At 48.0% G+C, this 11,500-nt stretch overlaps 1 protein-coding gene across 1 annotated transcript in view; it reads left to right on the top strand.

Moving 5' to 3' along the window:
- LOC107299088 (A-kinase anchor protein 10, mitochondrial-like) overlaps window positions 1-11,500 on the top strand; it is a 53,233-nt gene that overhangs the window by 5,822 nt on the left and 35,911 nt on the right. The gene's annotated exons all lie outside the window — the stretch shown is intronic.

The following is an 11,500-nucleotide window of genomic DNA, read 5'->3' as shown; positions in this document are numbered from 1 at the left end:
GGCGCTGATGGGGGAGGGGGGTGCCTGTTTGGGGGGGGAGGATGAAAAGGGGGCTGGGGACTGAAGGCTACGCAGCATGGGCTTTGCGACACTTGAAACATGGGTTTTGTAGTATTGTTGCGCTGATGGGGAAGGGGCTTTGTGGAGAGGTGGCTGCCTGTTTGGGGGGAGGATGAAAAGGGGGCAGGGACTGGAGGCTACGCAGCATGGGCTTTGCGACACTTGAAACATGGGTTTTGTAGTACTGTGGCACTGGTGGGGGAGGGGCTTTGCTGGGGAGGGGGCTGCCTGTTTTGGAAGGGGGTCTTCAGTCAAGGGAGCAGGGGAATTGAGGGGACGGGGTTGGCTTCCTGAGTTTGGGGAAAGCACATATGGGCTGCCCTAGTGAATGGGGGGGGGATAATGATGAAGGGGGAGAAAGAGATGGGGGGGGTCTTTACCTGGAGGGGGAGGGGGTGTGCCAGGTCTTGGAGTGCCAAGGAGAACCCAGTCACATGAGGTGGGCTATCTTTGCCTACAGGGAAGGGTCTTGGACCTGTAACTCCGGCAGTCCTCCGCTTACAACCGTCCCACCTTCCCACCTTTCTCCCCACCGTTCTTAAGTGAATCGCTGCACTTGTGAAGTTAGTAACCCGGTTGTTAAGTGAATCTGGCTTCCCCATTGACTTTGCTTGTCAAAAGGTCACAAAAGAGGACACTGCAGTCGTCATAAATAGGAACCAGTTGCCAAGCCTCTGGATTTTGATCACATGACCGCGGGGATGTCACAACGGTCGTATGCGTAAAAACACCGCCTTAAGTCCCTTTTTTCAGGGCTGTTGTAACTGAGCGGTCACTAAATGAAGTAAGGCGAGGACTACCTGTACTGGCAGGTGGGGGGGGGAATTGTCAGAATAGGGGCACACCCAGGGGAGGGGTTGTTGGGAAATGGAAAGCCAACAGGGACACAGAAAAATTGGGCTGGTGCCCAGCAGCTTTGGGCCTTCTTGGATGGGAGACCACTAAGAAAGCCCAGATTGTGTGCTAGACTGCAAAATAAACCGAAACCACGATGGGAGACTTGACCGATAGAGATCTGTCTGACTCTGCCTAGCCGGAAGTTATGGCCCCAAAGACATGCGTGTGTGTTGTGCCATTAAATTAAGTACGGTATTTACAATAGGTGCTATTAAGAGGCAGCTGGAACTACAGGATTTATTTGGTTTAGTGCAGGAGTAGGGAACCTTGGCTCTTATAACTCGTGGACTTCAACTCCCAGAATTCCTGAGCCAGCATGGGGGAACTATGGCCCCCTTCATTATTATTATTATTATTATTTATTGAATTTATATCCCGCCCTTCTCCTTGCGGACTCAGGGCGGCTGACAATCAATTTAAAAATACATCAAAAACAATTACAAAATTTAAAATTAATTAAAAAGAAATATTTAAATGTCTAATTAAAATATGAATAAAACCCTTCTAAAAATTCCCCTAGGCCAGTCCCGCTTGTTGGAATAGCCATGTCTTAAGGGCGCGGCGGAAGGAAGGGAGATCAGGGATCACCCTGATCTCTGGGGGCAGCTCATTCCAGAGGGTGGGAGCTCCCACAGAGAAGGCCCTCCCCCTTGGGGTCGCCAGCCGGCACTGTCTGGCCGACGGCACCCTGAGGAGACCCACCCTGTGGGAGCGTACTGGCCGATGGGAGGTAATCTGTGGCAGGAGGCGGTCTCGAAGGTATCCCGGTCCGCTGCCATGGAGCGCCTTAAAGATGATAGTCAGCACCTTGAAGCGCACCCGGAAGGCCACCGGCAGCCAATGCAGCTCGCGCAGCAGCGGCATTACGTGGGAGCGACGAGTCCCTCCCAACACCGCCCGCGCGGCCGCATTTTGGACTAGCTGGAGCCTCCGGGTGCTCCCCAAGGGAAGCCCCATGTAGAGAGCATTACAGTAGTCCAGGCGGGAGGTGACCAGAGCATGAGTGACTGTGCGCAAGGCATCCCGGTCCAGAAAAGGCCGCAACTGGTGAATCAGGCGGACCTGATAAAACGCCCCCCTGGTCACGGCCGCCAACTGGTCATCCAGTGTCAGCCGTGAATCCAGGAGGACACCCAAGTTGCGCGCCCTCTCCGAGGGGGCCAAAATTTCGCCCCCTATAGTCAGCGATGGAACCAGCTGACTATGCCGAGGCGCCGGTAGCCACAGCCACTCGGTCTTGGAAGGGTTGAGCCTGAGTCTGTTCATGACTCGTGGACTTCAACTCCCAGAATTCCTGAGCCAGCATGGGGGAACCATGGCCCCTTCATGACTCGCGGACTTCAACTCCCAGAATTCCTCAGCCAGCATGGGGGAACTATGGCTCCCTTCATGACTCGTGGACTTCAACTCCCAGAATTCCTGAGCCAGCATGGCTCAGCCTGGAAACCTCTCCATTTCTCCTCAGCGTGGCTGGCTGAGGAATTCTGGGAGTTGAAGTCCACCAGTCATAAAAGAGCCAAGGTTGCCTACCCCTGGTCTAGTGGTTAAAGCACAGGAGCTAGAAAGCAAAGAGATGATAAATTCAAGTTCTGCCTTAGCCATGAACGAACACCTGGGTGACTTTGGGCCTGTCTGTTTTTCTTAGCCCAGCCCACCTAACAGGGTTGTTGTGAGGAAAATAGGAGGAAGATATGTTGGATCTGTTCATGGCCTTATTTGTAAAAATAAAAATTTAAATATAAATGTGTGGGTTTCCCCTCCAGCTGCCTATTCCTCCTCTCCAAGCAATCATGAGAATTCTTGGGTGGGGGGTTCCTGAGGAGAGAACCCCTCAACACATAAAGAACGGTTGTTGGAATTGGGTATGTCTAATTTAATGAAAACAAAGACTAGGGGAGACATGATAGCAGCATTCCAGTATCTCAGGGTCTGCCCCAAAAAAGAGAGAGTCAAGCTAGATGACCTCCAAAATCCCTTCCAACTTTATTATTATTATTAATGGTTGCAGAAATTGAGTATGTCTAATTTAATGAAAAGAAGAACTAAGGGGTGACATGATAGGCAGCGTTCCAGTATCTCAGGGGCTGCCCCAAAGAAGAGGGAGTCAAAGCACCTGAAGGCAGGACAAGAAGCAACGGATGGACATTAATCAAGGAGAAAAGCAACTCTAAAACTAAGGAGAAACTTCCTGACAGAACAATTAACCAGTGGAACTCCTTGCCTCCAGAAGTTGCGAATGCTCCAACGCTGGAAGTTTTAAAGAAGAGATTGGACAGCCATTTTTTCCGGAATGGGATAGGTGGATCTCCTGCCTGAGCAGGGGGTTGGACTAGAAGACCTCCAAGGTCCCTTCCAACTCTGTTACTCTATATTCTGTGCCTTTGCTGCGTTTTTTTCTGAATTCCAGGAAATCCTCAGATTAGCAACCTTGGCGGAGTTAACTGAGCGACTGTGCATCACTGCGCTAAATCCTGAATGAATGTTTTGAAAGCCACACAATAGCAGCTTGTAAAAGAAAGAAGGCAAGCCCGTTCTCATTGTTTCCGAAAAGCTTTCTAAGGCTGCAGGCTCAACAATTGAGGCAGGCCTCTGAGGTTTATGATATAGTCACGCACTCTTGAGTATTCATGTTGGGAATTTGTTTTCATTTTGCCTCGCCTTTGGTAGAAAACACGGAGTTGTCAGACCCGAACAGGTGATTCTTCGGAGGCTATTCTCGCAACCCTCTGAATTTGGGGATTTGCAGTTGAATACATTTGCATCAGTGTATGGCTGTGAAAGTTGGGCCGTAAGAAAGGCGGAGCGCAAAAGAATGGAGGCCTTTGAACTCTGGTGCTGGAGAAGACTCCTGCGAGTCCCCTGGACTGCAAGGCGATCCAACCGGTCAGTCCTGGAGGAGATCAACCCCGACTGCTCTTTAGAAGGCCAGATCCTGAAGTTGAAACTCAAGTCCTTTGGCCACCTAATGAGAAGGAAGGACTCCCTGGAGAAGGGCCTGATGCTGGGAAAGATGGAGGGCAAGAGAAGAAGGGGACGACAGAGAAGGAGGTGGCTGGATGGAGTCCCTGAAGCAGGAGGCGTGAGCTTCAATGGACTCCAGAAGATGGCAGAGGACAGGAAGGCCTGGAGGAACGTGGTCCCTGGGGTTGCGATGGGTCGGACACGACTTTGCAACTAACAACAACAACATTTGCATGCTGAATCTGAAGAGATTATCCAAGTGGCATGGACATAAAAAGCTATTTTGAAGGGCAGAATTCAGCCAAGAAAAAGGAGGAAAAGCTTTGTGGAATTCATAATGTCAGCTGTGTAATTTAGGTGTGATTTGAGGGTGTCTCGTGTTTAAAATAGACTAAGGTGTCTTTAAAACAAAACGCCGGAGTCTTTTCGGATAGAAATAATGCTTTGGAGGAAATTTGTAAGAGGCGCTGAAGAAATAGGCCCAGTTAATTGTAGTCCTCGGCTTACAACCATTCTAAGGAGAAACTTCCTGACAGAACAATTAACCAGTGGAACCACCTGCCTCCAGAAGCGGTGAATGCTCCAACACTGGACATTTTTAAGAAGAGACTGGACAGCCATTTGTCTGGAATGGTGTAGGGTTTCCTGCCTGAGCAGGGGGTTGGACTAGATGACCTCCAAGGTCCCTTCCAACTTTATTATTATTATTATTATTATTTGACCATTCAAAGTTACAACAACACTCAAAGTGACTTATGACCGTTTTTCACACTTACGACCATTGCAGCATCCAAAATTCCGATGCTTGGCAACTGGTTCATATTTATGACGGTCGCCACGTCCCAGATTACGTCATCCCCTTCGGCGACCGTCCGACAAGCCAAGTCAACGGGGAAGCCAGCTTGCACTTCACAATTGGGTTGCTAATTTAACAACTGCAGTGATTCACTTAACAACGGTGGCAAGCAAAGACATCCAGCGGGGCAAAACTGACTTGACGACGGTCTGGCTTAGCCACAGAAATTATGGGTTCAGTTGCGGTCATTTCATGACCCAACTAGGAAACGTCATCAGTGCGAGAAGGGAGTGGGGTTTGCTCTTTGTTTCCATCCAAGCACACAGGAAAAGCCACTCCCAATAAAGGAGAATATTTGTAGCTGAGGGTTGAAATGAGGGGTCCTTGCTGCTCTCTGAGCTTGGTGGGTTTCTTGCAGACGTTTCGTGACCCCACTAGGTAACATCATCAGTGCTAGAAGGGAGTGGGGGAGGAGGAGGAGGATGGTGAGGGGGGGGGGGGGGGAGAGGAGGAGGAAGTAGATGAGGAGGAAAAGGAGGACTCCTTGGTGCTCTATAAGCTTGGTGGTTTTTCCTGCAGATGTTTCATGACCTGACTAGGTAACATCATCAGTGCTAGAAGGGAGTAGGGTTGGAGAAGGAGGAGGAGGAGGAGGAATATGGGGTCCTTGGTGCTCTCTGAGCCGGGTGGTTTTCTTGCAGATGTTTCATTACCCAACTAGGTAACATCATCAGTGCTAGAAGGGAGTGGGGGAGGAGAAGGAGGACTGTGGGGGGTCCTTGGTGCTCTCTGAGGTTGGTGGTTTTCTTGCAGACATTTCATTACCCAACTAGGTAACAACATCAGAGCTAGTGTGCTAGCACTGATGGTGTTAGTTAGGGTAATGGGATCTGTTATTACTCAATGAACCCACTGCCTTTTGAGGCGCTTTAATTCTACCCTGGGTAGCTTCTGCTTAAAGTGTGGTTTTCTTCAAAGTCTTGAGCTACAGAATCAGTGTTAGTTGGCGGATAGAAGCAGGTGGCTTTTTTTGTGATTTTTTTTTTTAAGTTCCTTTTTTCTTCCTCGGTTCTTTTCTCGGAGAGGTGGTGTGATGCTGGCTTTTACACAGCTCTGGGCTCACGTGCCAGAGGTGTTATCTCAAGGCAGCGAAGCAAGAAAACGCTTTGCAAGTGACCCACAAATGCCCCAGAATTGGAGGCAATAGCCAGACAGGCTCTTTTTGTGGGTCAGTAACGTTTGCGGATGCCTCCAAATTGGAGGTGGCTGTCATTTATCCCAGTTTTTCTTGATTCCGTAGCCTTAAGACAATTGGAGAACTCCAGAATTCTGCAGGCTTAAAACACATGAAGGACGGTTTGCAGGAATTAGGTACGTCCAGTTTAATGAAAAGAAGGACGAAGGGGGACATGGTAGCAGCGTTCCAATATCTCAGGGGCTGCCCCAAAGAAGAGGGAGTCAAGCTATTCTCCAAAGCGCCTGAAGGCGGCAGGACAAGAAGCAACGGAGAGAAACTAATCCAGGAGAGAAGCAACCTGGAACTAAGGAGAAACTTCCTGACAGTTAGAACAATCAACCAGTGGAACAACCTGCCTCCAGAAGCAGTGAATGCTCCAACACTGGAGGCTTTTAAGAAGAGACTGGACAGCCATTTGTCTGAAATGGTATATAGGGTTTTCTGCCTGAGCAGGGGGTTGGACTAGATGACCTCCACGGTCCCTTTCAACTCTGTTATTCTGTTAAACAAAGAGAAAGATTGGAGAGACATGAGAGCAGCTTTCCAGTATCTCTGGAGCGGCCCCAAAGAAGAGGGAGTCAAGCTATTCTCCAAAGCCCCTGAAGGCAGGACAAGAAGCAACGGATGGAAACTAACCAAGGAGAGAAGCAACCTAGAACTAAGGAGAAACTTCCTGACACTGAGGTCAATTAACCAGTGGAACAGCTTGCCACCAGAAGTTGTGAATGCTCCAACACTGGAACTTTTAAAGAAGAGACTGGACAGCCATTTGTCTGAAATGAGATTTCCTGCCTGAGCAGGGGGTTGGACTAGAAGACCTCCAAGGTCCCTTCTAACTCTGTTATTCTGTTATACACAAGAAAGAGGAAAGCTGTTTCCCCTCTACCTTTCTCCTGAGCGTAAACCTGCCCTCGTGCAAATAGTTAAAGAGTTCTGAACTCCTTGAAGAAAAGTGGATAGGAAAACTCCTCTCCTTCCAAGGTGTGCAGATATGCAAGCAATTAAACATTTATCAAGTCCACGGTGAAAGGCCAAATAGGACAAACGTTAAAAAGAGCCAACTCCGTGGCTTAAATTCCAATTTCAAATCACTTAAGGGATTGAGGGAAACGAGTCTTTGGAGCTTTCTAAAAAGCCGATGAACCTAGCCAAGCAGCCCATAATAATTTAAGAGCTGCTAGGCTCAACCCAAGGGAGAAAGCCAGGCAGATGGCTATGGAAAGAAATATGAGCCTCATCGGAGGGGGAGAAAAAAAAACCTCTGCAGCCCAATAAATATTTCAGGGAATAACAGAATCCAGGTAGTCCTCAACTTACAACTCGGTGTCAGTCCGAGTTACAAGGGCACCGAAAAAAGTGACTGTTTTTCACCCTTAGGACCGTTTGCAGCATCCCCAATTCTGGGAGCTGAAGTCCACGCATCTGAAAGGTTGCCAAGGTTGAGAAAAACTGGGGTAAAACATCTGGTTCCCAGGTGTGTTTTTAGATTTTGGACTGGTATGGATCTCGTCTTGATTTCGAGCCTTAAAAAGACGTATTTCCTTTTCCGCTGATCTGTTGAAGGCATCCTAATGCCGGAATTCTTCTCCTCTGTCCAGATGAGTTGAAAAACAGTATTTCTGGGTGGGGCAGGGGAAAAAAAAACACCATCTTTTTAGCTGTTCCCACCCTTTGGCCAGTAGTAGGAAAATTTTGCCAAATTCCACAGATGCCAGCTGTTCAGATTTTTCCGCTTCTTCAGATTTCTTCTTCCCAGCGTGTGAAATCTCCCGGTTAAGCGCCTTTAAAAGGGTGATGTATAAAACAGTCCTTGATTTATAATAGAATAACAGAGTTGGAAGGGACCTTGGAGGTCTTCTAGTCCAACCCCCTGCTCAGGCAGGAAACCCTATACCATTTCGGACAAATGACTGTCCAGTCTCTTCTTAAAAACATCCAGTGTTGGAGCATTCACCGCTTCTGGAGGCAGGTTGTTCCACTGGTTAATTGTCCTCACTGTCAGGAAGTTTCTCCTTAGTTCCAGGTCGCTTCTCTCCTTGATGAGTTTCCACCCGTTGCTTCTGGTCCTGCCTTCAGGCGCTTTGGAGAATAGCTTGACTCCCTCTTCTTTGGGGCAGCCCCTGAGACACTGGAACCCTGCTATCATGTCCCCCCTCGTCCTTCTCTTCGTTAAACTAGACATCCCCAATTCCAGCAACCGTTCCTTATGTGTTTTAGCCTCCAGTCCCCTGATCATCTTTGTTGCTCTTCTCTGCACTCTTTCTCTCTAGTATCTTAACATCTTTTTAATAATAATAATAATAGTAGTAGTAGTAGTAGTAGTAGTAGTAGTAGTAGTAGTAAAGTTGGAAGGGACCTTGGAGGTCATTTAGTCCAACCCCCTGCTCAATCAGGAAACCGTATACCATTTCAGACAAATGGCTGTCCAGTCTCTTCTTAAAGACCTCCAGTGTTGGAGCATTCACCGCTTCTGGAGGCAGGTGGTTCCACTGGTTAATTGTTCTCACTGTCAAGAAGTTTCTCCTTAGTTCTAGGTTGCTTCTCTCCTTGATGAGTTTCCATCCGCTGCTTCTTGTCCTGCCTTCAGGGACTTTGGAGAATAGGGTTGAAGAAAAAGTCTTCATCGTGGTTCAGTCCAAGCCAGGAATAAACAACATGGGGACTGCTTTAGAAAGAAGGTTGCAGTTTATTGAAGAGGAGAGCCAGACAGAGAGATGGCTCTGGAAGAAAAGAGAGAGAGCACATGTAGGGAGTGGGTTTTTATACCCTCTGGAGCTCTTGAGAAAATTTCATTGTTGATGTGTGCCGTTGTGCCCACAGTAAAAAAAAATGACAATAAAGCTTATGTTATCTATCTTATCTGTTTGAGGCTTTGTATTTCCTGTGTCATGTACTTTTGACCTGAGTCTGAGTGTGTCCCTTTGGCATCTGTGGATTAATCCTATTATGTCATCTCTTACAGTTTGGGTGGGGTATGTAGATTTTAAGTGTCTTTGTCTTCTTAATCTCCTAGCTGGGAGCCTCCAACCTTTCTTGGCAACTGATTCATATTTGTGACGGTCACAGTGTCCCAGGGTCATGTGAAGTGTCCAAAACCTGCTGCAACCACCCAGCAGATGGGGGGAATAAAAACCAAACACCCCCCCACCCCATCCCTGCTGCCAATCCTCAACAGAAATGCTCACAACAATGAAAACCTCGGACAGGAGGAAGAGCGCCGCCGGGCGGGCAGGCAGGTGTCTTGCTCGGCTGTGGCTTGGGGGGCACTTTTTTCAGTGCCATTGTAACTTCGAACAGTCACTAAGCGAACTGTTGTAAGTCGAGGACTGCCTGTACTTTATCACTTTTTTCCTTTTTTTTTTTTTTTTTGGTCATCAAGTTTTTGGCACCTTGCTAGGCGACTGGTAGTACTCGGATATTGCCATATCCTAAAAGAGGTACAATGGGTGAAAAGGTTGAAAAGCCCTGTCTGGGTGGGGTATGTAGATTTTAGGTGTCTTTGTCTTCTTAATCTTCTAGCTTCAACCTTCCTGAATGGTTTACATCTGCATTTCTACAGAGCTGGTGTCTGCTTCGGGGAGGGAGACTTGGGGCTATTAAGAAAAAACTGGGCATGCTTTTCTGCCTCTTTAAGATCCTTTGAGGAAATATAATATTCTGCCCTTTTAATATTTCCTTCTCTGGGGGAGGGGGGACTGACTTCCCACAGTAGCTTGACTCCCTTTTCTTTGTGGCAGCCCCTCAGATACTGGAAGACTGCTGTCATATCCCCCCCCCTCGTCCTTCTCTTCATTAAACTAGACCAGTGGTTCTCAACCTGTGGGTCAGGACCCCATTTGGGGTCGATCGACCATTTCACGGGGGTCGCCAAGCAAGACTGTCCGCCATTTTTTTTTTGTCCATTTTTTTTGTCCGCCATTTTTGTCCCCCTTTTCCGGCGGGTGCCTTACCTCCCTTGGGCTGGGCCAGCTGGTGGTCGGCCTGCTCAGTCTCTGCCGCTTACCAGCTACGCCTCGGCCGGCGCAGGGGGCGGAACCACGCATGCGCGGCACTCCCGGGCAGGGAAAGTCCTCGACTTACGACCGGTTGGGTAGTCCTCGACTTACAACCGGTTTAGTCCTCGAGTTATGACCGGTTTAGTCCTCGACTTACGACCGGTTGGGGTCGCGGCATTAAAAAGGTTGAGAACCACTGAACTAGACATATCCAATTCCAGCAACCATTCCTTATATGTTTTAGCCTCCAGTCCCCTTCCAACTCTACTATTCTGTTATATATAACAGCTCTCGCAAGGAGAAAAATGGGATATGTGTGCCCTCGTTTTTTGAGGCAGCACCTACTGAAAGCTAAAACCACCCAATGTTTTGCAGTCAATTCTATTACTACAAAGGTTAAAAATTCGAAACAGGGCCAGGGTGGGGCAAAGGGAATCAGTTTCGCTTTGAGAGGCAGATAGATGGTGACCTAGTTTAAACTTCTTTTTTTTTTCTTTGAGTGCAGAATCTCAGGATGTTTTAGCCTCCGATGAAGTTGACTGTGGGTTCACATTCACCAGAAGTCACTCCGTGCGGCTTTTCCAATGCAGCAGTAAGGGATAAGATATCTTTTCAAGGTCCCTTTTCTGGAACCTTTGCGGAAAGATTGTGTCAAAAAGGTTTACACGTCAAATTTTGGGTGTGCAGGAAAGGATTGTGTTAAAGTTTACACATGTTAATCAGCGGACCAGATGGTAAAGGATATCTTTGGTGGTTGAGCTTTGTAAAGAAATAGTATGTTTTGTAATGATTGAGAAAGATCTTGGCTTTATTAGGCCTACAGGTAGTTGTGGACTTATAGCCTTAAAGCTCAGAAGAGTAAATCTTTCACCCAGTGACCGACTCCAATTCGATTTCACATCCTTATCCTGGGACACGGATATTTGCCTTCATTCGTTATAACCTTTTGTTTATTCCAAGTTACAACAGCACTAGAAAAAGTGACATGTGACTGTTATTTCACACTTAACATCCGTTGCAGCCTCCCCCAGGGTCACGGGATCAAAATTCAGACCCTTGGCAACTGACTCGTACTTATGACGGTTGCAATGTCCCTGGGGTCATGTGATCCCCTTTTGCGACAGTCTGACAAGCAAAGTCAAGGGGGAAGCTGGATTCACTTAACAACTGTGTTACTAACTTAAGAACTGCAGTGATTCACTTAACAACTGTGGCAAGAAAGGTCGTAAAACGGGGCAAAACTAAACAACTGTCTCGCTTGGCAATGGAGATTTTGGCCTAGGTTAAGGACTAGCTCAGGGGTAGGCAATCGTGGCCCCTTCATGACTTGCGGACTTCAACTCCCAGAATTCCTGAGCCAGCATGGGGGAACTATGGCCCCTTCATGACTCGTGGACTTCAACTCCCAGAATTCCTCAGCCAGCATGAGGGAACTATGGCCCCTTCATGACTTGTGCACTTCAACTCCCAGAATTCCTGAGCCAGCATGAGGGAACTATGGCCCCTTCATGACTCGTGGACTTCAACTCCCAGAATTCCTGAGCCAGCATGGGG

The sequence above is a fragment of the Protobothrops mucrosquamatus genome, unplaced genomic scaffold (genome assembly GCF_001527695.2).
Source record: "Protobothrops mucrosquamatus isolate PMUCROS unplaced genomic scaffold, P.Mucros_1.0 scaffold4520, whole genome shotgun sequence".
Taxonomy (NCBI): Eukaryota; Metazoa; Chordata; class Lepidosauria; order Squamata; family Viperidae; genus Protobothrops; species Protobothrops mucrosquamatus.
The sequence above is the reverse complement of the archived record's forward strand: the minus strand, read 5'-3'. Positions and strand labels throughout refer to the sequence as shown.